Raw genomic sequence first — 8,569 nt, 5'->3', positions numbered from 1 at the left:
ACCTCCTTCTGTCTCTCTATTATCCACGGAGTATAAGGCTCCCTATGACAAAAATAAAAAAAAGTAAAAAAAAAGAAAAAAAATCACAATTTGGAAGCTCTGCAACAATTAGTCATTGATACAGTTGTAATTCCTAACAGTACTTCAGAAATGGTATAATAGTTATGTCGCTGGATTCCCATGTAGTTGACCATGATTCAAGCCCTGGACTCACCAGCTTGAAACTCACATGTGCGCCCAAAATCCTGAGAGGAGAATGGAGAAGGGATTGCGGCCTGGCCATCCCCCCAAGGGGTGATTTCTCACTTTCTCTCTGTCTCTCCAGAGAGCGTTCACGCCTAATAGCAAAAGTCTCTCTTAAAAAAAAAAAAAAGAAAGAAAGAAAGAAATGAACTCCAAGGGGCCAGCAGGTGGCTTGTTGGTTAAGGTGTTGGATCCCATATGACTGATTCCTGGTTCAAGTCCCAGATCCAGCAACTGGGAAAACACACCAGATGTGCATGCGTGCGTGCCCAAGAGGAGAATGGAGGAGGAGAGATAGCAGCATGGCCATCCCCCTGAGTGGTGATTTCTCACTTCCTCTCTCTCCACATCTCTCTCCGGTGAGCACATGTGCCTTATGGCAAAAATCTTTATAAAAAAAGGAAAAGAAAAATGATGTCCAAGATCATCACAGCCTAGGTAAGGCAGGCAGATTGTAAACATTATTCTTGAGCTAATCATAATGCCACAAGCTCAAAAAGCAATACTCTATGGCAAAAATCTTTATAAAAAAAGGAAAAGAAAAATGATGTCCAAGATCATCACAGCCTAGGTAAGGCAGGCAGATTGTAAACATTATTCTTGAGCTAATCATAATGCCACAAGCTCAAAAAGCAATACTTAAATCACATAGATGAGAATGATGCAGCCTGGGATCTTATAAATGTTTTATTAGATTGATCAAAGTAATGTGTATATGACCAAAAAACAAATAAAAATCAAATAGTCCAAGGGGTTTATAGTGAAAACAGTCCTTTTCTCCATGCAAGAAGCAAACTTTTCTTTTTATTAAGCAACGATTTATTATTATTATTATTATTTATAATCTAATCCTTCTAGTGATTTCCACCATGTCTCTGAATAATTTGCCTCCACTTTCTTGGTTTATCATTTTAGACAATATTTACTCTCCTTCTTATGAAGAATACAGATTTATTTCAGTCCCTCTTCTCCTCTCTTAGTTTTCCCAGTATTTATAATCTTATGTTTAAATTGTTGTTGACTATCTTCTGAAGTTTAAATTATAAAAATTAAACATTTATTTCTTTGTGCCATCAACTTTTGATGGCATCTCCATGAGGACACCTGACATGAAGAAAACCAGCATAGTGAAAGTAATGTCAAGACAAACAGAAATAATCCTGGAGATAGAATATTCTTTCAAAGCTCCACTGCAGGCCCTTGGTGCTCCGATTTTAAGGTGCTGCTTCTCCCATTTTGGTTCATCTGCAGATCTACCTCCAACCACTTTTTTTTTAGGGGGGAGGGGGTTATGATTTCATTTAGAAACAAATACAACGTGCACACGAGCTGTCTACTTGTTTTCTTCACTGCGCAGCCTCCTGGCATTGGGGTTGGTTACTGATGGCCAGCTGGGCTGCTCTTTCCACGACGTCCTTGCGGTTCTTGGAGGCAAGGTCGCGGGCGGGCGACCTCAGCACAGTAGGCCTTACTGCACACCAGCAGCACTTCCAGCTCGCCGTTGTGGACCAGGAACTTCCGGAAGCCGCTGGGCAGCATGTGCTTTGTTTTCTTGTTGCTTCTGTAACGCATGTTAGGCATCAAGATCTGGCGCTTGAACCTCCTCCGCACCCTGTGGTCAATACCTCCGGGTTTCGGCAGTTGCGCTAATGCTGACATATCGATCTGACTGGTGCCGGGTGAACTTCTGGGTCCCCTTTTTGACAATCTTGGGTTTCACAAGGGGTCTGAGAGCAGCCAGGTCGCCCGGTAGAAGATGGCCGCCACCTCCACAGGCAGCGCAGAGGAAGAGAGAAGGAAGTGTGCCTCCAATCACTTTTTAAACTTCCTTTTTCTGTTTCTTTTCTTTTCCCTTTATTTTTTAATTTGCCAGAGGGCCTGAAACAAAGACAAAGAGAGAGGGAGGTGGAGAAAATGCTCCCTGATGAGGCTCGACCACGTTCCAATCCCTTCTCCTCTGTTTCTCCATCGTGTTGGGATTTGGGGCATGCACATGCATGTACCTAGCATGTTTTTCAAGCCACCAGGTCTGGGATTCAAACTGCACAAGTGGCCATGTGAGATCTGGCTCTTTACCACTAGGCCATGGTACCTACCTTGAGCTTTCTTTCTAAATAGAATACATCCACAGAAAAGGGCACAAGTCAGAAGATATAGCTCAATAAATTATCAGGACATGAGCATTCACATAACTAGTCTTCCAGCCTCAAATAGAACACTGGCAACACCCTAAAATCCCACTTTCGCTTCTTTCCCAATCACTACCCCCTGAAACCGTCAGGAGGATAAACATTCTCAAGAACTGAGTGGCAAACACTTCCTTGATATTCTTTCTATACTCTTATACTGATATGTAACTCAAAACAATATGGTTATGTTTTTACTATTTTTTAAAGAATTATTTTATTTAACTTTATTTTATTTACTTATTTTAATTTGACCAGGGCAAGGGAGAGGGAAAGTGAGAAAGCAAGCCTCCAGGTCTGGGACTCAAACCACAGTCGGCCATGTGGGAGTCCAGCATCCCTAATATTGACGCCACCTGCCGGCCTCACATTTTTTTTTAAGGGGTTTTTGCCATAGGGTGTATGTGCCAGAGAGACAGAGACAGTGAAAGAGAAAGTGAGAAATCACCCCCTGGAGGTATGGCCACACTGCAATTCCTTCTCCTTCGTTCTCCTCCTGGGATCTTGGGCACACACACACATGTGCCCAGAGTGATTTTTCAAGCCACCAGACCCGGAACTTGAACTGCACTCACCCATGTGGGAGTCCAGTGACGTAACTACTACGCCATATGCTGTCCCCAGGATTTTACTTTAAAAAGTTACATCTGGGAACTATATAAAAGGAATCATACAGTGAGTAATTTTTTTAGGTCTTTTCACTCAATTTCTTATGGTGAGTTTCATCTATGCTATGGAATATAAATGTAGTTTGTTTATTTTCCTGACTATGTAGTATTCTAATATAGGTTGAGCATCCATAATGCAAAAATCTAAAATCCAAAATGCTCCCAATACAAAATATTTTAAGCACCAAGATGACCCCACAAGTGGAAAATTCCACATATGACCTCATACAGGTCACAGAATCAAAATGCTATGATATAAAAGTGTTGTATAAAATTAACTTCAGGGGACCAGCAGGTGGCATGGTGGTTAAGGTGCTGGACACTCCCACGTGGCTGACCATGGTTTGAGTCCTGGACCTGGTGGCTTACTTTTTTGCTTTCTTTTTCTCTCTGTGTGTCTCTCTCTGGTCAAATTAAAATAGATGAATGAATAAGTAAAATTGAATAATTATTTTTTAAAAATTAACTTCAGACTGTGTATAAGGTATACATGAAACATAAATAAATTTTTTGTTCAGACGTGGATCCTATTCCCAAGATAGCTCATTTGTATATGTAAATATGCTAAAGTTCAAAAAAATCTGAAATCTGAAACACTTCAGGTCACAAGAATTTCAGATAAGAAGTATTCACAGTACATGAATATGACATCATTGATTTAGCCATTCTATTTTTAATGGAAAAATATTCATTTTGTCCAATTTGGGGCAATTTTTTAAATTGCTGTGATAAACATTATTGCATATGTGTCTTGGTATTTATTTGCATGTGTTTCTGTTGACCTTATACCTACAAATTTTCATTTTCCATAAATGATGCCAAACTTTCCCAAAGTACTTGTACCAGCTGACAAGCCCACCAGCGATATAAGGTGCTGTGGTTGTTCTGCACTCTCACCAGCCCTCGCTATTGGTCTTTTCTGTACCAGCACCCCGATAGGCATGTTGTGGAATCTCACTGTGACAATCTCTTACGCACCCCTGAATCACGATATTGACCTCATTTTATGTTTCATGCTCATTTTAGATAACGTCTTTAGGTCATGTCCATTTCTAATTAGGTTAACTATGTTTTTTCTTTTAATTTAAAAAAACTTACTACTTATCATCGGTTATATGTATTTAAAAATTTGGGACCAGCAGTTGAAGTAATAGCTATGTCACTGGAGGAAAAAAGAGTGCAGTGTGGCAACCCTTCAAGGGGGTGATTTTTTGCTTTCTGTCTCTGTCTCTCTGTCTCTGACAAGTGCATGTGCCCTATAGCAAAAATCTCTTTAAAAAAATAAAAATTAGGGACTGGCAGTTAGCATAATGGCTGTCTCTGGACTCCCACATAGTCGACTGTGGTTTGCGTCCAGGACCCGGTGGCTTAAAACTCATGCTGGACGCGTGTGTGTGCGTGCCCAAGATCCCCGGAGGAGAATAGAGAAGGGGTTGCGGCTTGGCCATCACCCCTGGGGGTTGATTTCTCGCTTTCTGTCTGTCTGTCGAGCACACGTACCCTAAAGCAAAAACAAAAACAAAAACAAAAACAAAACCTCTCCAAAATAAATAAATAAATAAATTTTTAAAAATAAAATTGTCTCTGCTAGGTTTTCCCTTTCATATTCTTAAAATGCTTTTAATAAAATAATTTTTAAAGTATATAATTTTAATATTGTACAACTTACTGATCTTTTCCTCTTTTTTTAAGGATAATTTATCTACTTTTATTTATTATTATTCAATTTGGCTGGGGGTGGGGGGGAGAAAATAAGCTGACAGGTCCAAGACTTGAACTGTGGTTGGCCATGTGGGAGTCCAGTCCTTAACCACCATGCCACCTGCCAGACTTGATCTTTTTGTTTTTGATTAGTTCCTTTTATGATCTGTTAATATTTTTTTTCTTTCCCTATCCCAAAATCACAATGATATTTTCCTTTAGATCTTCTGAAACTGTTATGTTTTGCCTTTCACATTTAGATTTTCAACCTACCAAGAACTGATTTTGTGAATGGTGTGCCATAAGGGGCAATTTTTACATCTTCTGTATGGATATCCAACCGTCTCAGCCTCATTTAATGAAAAGACCATTTTTTTCTTCTCTAACACCCTGGCAGCCAGATCTGACATGGATGAGCACATGATTTTTGTAGGCCCCAAATCTCGACAGGATGGGGAAATGAAGAAGGGATAGGGCATGACCATTCTCTGTGACAAGCGCTTTCTTCTCTTTGTCTCTGTCTCTCTGTTGCTCTCTAGTGAGTGTGCATACCCTCTAACCAAACCAAACAAAACAACAATAGCAACAACCAAGAGAAGAACATTTAAATAAACCAAGTGTTCATGAGTCAGTTTCGGATTCTCTGTTCTATTCTATTAATCTGTTTGTCTACCTTTTTTAAAATTGTACTATTCCTTTTTAATAGGGCTTAGTATAGCAGAGCAAATTAGTCAATATTGATTTTCTTCTCCAAGAAATTTAATCAGTCTGAGTTCTTTGCATATTCTGGAATCAAATAGTCAAATTCTGAAAAAGAAATTATTGAGATTTCTTTGAAGTTATCTTGAATCTATAAGTCAATTTGAAAGGAATTGTTGGGGCCAGCAGGTGATGTGGTGGTTAAGGGTGCTGGACTCCCACCTGGCCAACTGTGGTTTGAATCCCAGACCTGGCAACTTGCTTTCTCAGTTTCCCTCTCTCTCTCACTCATCCCTCTGTGGTCAAATTTAAAAACTAAACAAAAAATAAATAAATAAAATAATTCTACAAAAAAAATTTAATCGTCATGTTTACAATATTGAATTTTTCAATCCATAAATACGGTATATCCTGCCATTAATCTTTTTATTCCCTCTTTTTTCTCAGTAGTGATTGTAATTTTATGTACCACCTGTTATTAAATATTATTTTAAATATTTTTAAACTATTTTTATTTTGTATATTTTGCCACAATATGGAAATGCAATTGACCTTTTGCATTGCTATCCCGCAACTTTAGTAAATTTACTCATTCATTTAAATAATGCATCTTTGGGATGTTTTCTACATATACGAAAATACCATTCACAAATAAGTATAGTTTTTCTCTCCCTTTCCAATCTCTGTACCTTCTTACTTCTTTTTTTTTTTTTTTTTGGAGAGATTTTTGCTATAGGGCGCGTGCGCTCGCCAGACAGACAGAGAGAGACATAGAGACAGAAAGCGAGAAATCACCCCCCAGGGGGGATGGTCACGCCGCAATCCCTTCTCCTCCATTCTCCTCTCGGGATCTTGGGCACGCACACACACGCGCCCGGTGTGAGTTTCAAGCCACCGGGTCCAGGACACGAACCACGATCGACTACGTGGGAGTCCAGCGACATAGCCATTACGCTAACTGCTGGTTCCTGTACCTTCTTACTTCTTGACTCACTGCCTATATCAGTTAGCTATTGCCATGTTACAAATCATCCCAAAACAACCACATATTCTTAACAAGTCTGTAGGTTGGCTATTTCTGCTAACTTGAGCTAGCCTTGCCACGACCTGTGCACCTGCAATTAGTTGCAGGTCAATGAAGCAGCTTTGCTGATCTTGGCTGGGTTCCCCATGTACCTTGGGCCACAGTTGGGAAAGCTGGACTGTTAGCTGTTGTACATTATTTCATTCTCCCACTTACTGTTATTGCTAGTAGCAATAGTCTCTAAGAAAGGAAGAGAGGAAAGACAGAGAGAGAAGGTTGTTGAGGCTCAGAACTGCACATGGTTGATTCTACCACATTATTTTAATCAAAGCAAACCACAAGGCCAGTTCAGACTCAAGAGCTGGCAAATAGAATCCATCTCTCTCTTTTTGATTTTTTTCTTAAGTTTTGCTGTGGGTACATGTGCTCACTGGAAAGAGATAGAGAGAGATATATAGAGAGAGAAAGTTAGAAATCAACCCCCCAGGGGGAATGGCCATGCTGCAATACCTTCTCCACTATTCTCCTGGGATTTTTTTTTTTTCTTTAAGAAAAATTTTTGCTATAGGGCACGTATACTCACTCGAGAGACAGAGAGATAGAAAGCCATGCCGCAATTCCTTCTCCTTTTTTCCCACAGGAATTTGGGCACACATACATTGCATTTGGCATAAGGTTAAGTTGCGGGGTCTGAAACTCAAACCATGGTCAACTATGTGGGAGTCCAGTGACATAACCATTATGCTATCTGCTCTTAGGGTTTGGGGCATGCACACACGTACTCAGTACATCAAGCCACTAGGTCTGGAGCTTAAACTGCTGAGCCAGCCATATAAGAGCCAGCACCTCAGGACCAGCAGATGGAATAATCATTATGTCACTACACTCCCACAGAGTCAACCATGGTTTGAGTTCCAGACCTGGAGGCTTAAAAAACATGCCCGGCACGAGTGCATGTGTGCCCAGAATCCCAAGAGGAGAATGGAGGAGAAGTGATTGTGGTATGGCCATCCCCCATGGGAGGTGATTTCTCACTTTCTGTCTCTTTGTCAAGCATACACTCACACATGCCCAACTATAGTTTGTGTCCCTGACCTGGCAGCTTGCTTTCTCACTTTCCATCTCTTTCTCCCCCTCTGTCCCTCTCTATAGCAAAAATCTCAAAAAAAATTAAAAAAGAACCAGCACCTCAACTCAACTCCCACACTACCTGTTGGTCCCCAGAATCCATCTCTTCATGAGAGGGACTACAAAGTCAGTTACATTGCAAAGAGCAGGGATACAGGGAGAGACGTAGAACTAGGGCCATTTTTGTCATCAGGCTGCCACACTGATCTGAGTAAGATTTCCAGTACAAGGTTGATTAGAAGAGTTAATAGTAGACACTTTCGTCTTTTTCCCAATCTAAAAATATGTATATATACTGGGACTAGAAGATGGTGTGATGGTTACATTGCTGGATTCCCACTTAGTCCACTGTGATTTAAGTCCCAGACCAGCAGGTTAAAACTCACAGCGGGGAGGGGGAGGGGAGTTGAGGAAGCCTACAGGTGGTGTGGTGGTTAAGGGCACTGGACACTCCCACATGGCCAACAGTGGTTTGAGTCCCAGACCTGGCAGCTTGCTTTCTCACTTTCCCTCTCCCCGCCCCCACCCCCCCATCCCTCTCCGGTCAAATTAAAATAAATAAATAAAATAATTCTTTTTCTGTGTGTGTGAGTGTGTGTGTGTACTTAGATACACTTCGATTGTGAAGTGTGTGTTTAGGTTGCCAGTCCCTTGTCATCTGCATTGTAAATATATATCCTCTTGTGTCAATTGCCTTCAAATTTTCCACAACTTTTTTTTCCTTTCTTTCTTTTTTTTTTTTTTGGAGAGGTTTTCGCTATAGGGTGCGTGCGCTCGTCAGACAGACAGACAGAGACAGAGAGACAGAAAGCGAGAGATCACCCCCCAGGGGGGAATAGTCACGCCGCAATCCCTTCTCCTCCATTCTCCTCTCGGGATCTTGGGCATGCACGCACACGCGCCTGGCGTGAGTTTTAAGC

The 8,569-nt window shown here is 40.9% G+C and overlaps 1 pseudogene; it reads right to left on the bottom strand.

The window, feature by feature from the left end:
• Positions 1 to 1,576: 1,576 nt before the first annotated feature.
• Positions 1,577 to 5,153, bottom strand: LOC102485650 (60S ribosomal protein L32 pseudogene; annotated as a pseudogene).
• Between the last annotated feature and the right edge of the window lie 3,416 nt (positions 5,154 to 8,569).

This window comes from Tupaia chinensis, unplaced genomic scaffold (genome assembly GCF_000334495.1).
Source record: "Tupaia chinensis unplaced genomic scaffold, TupChi_1.0 Scaffold000056_1, whole genome shotgun sequence".
Taxonomy (NCBI): domain Eukaryota; kingdom Metazoa; phylum Chordata; class Mammalia; order Scandentia; family Tupaiidae; genus Tupaia; species Tupaia belangeri.
This window is presented reverse-complemented; position numbering and strand designations above follow the sequence as displayed.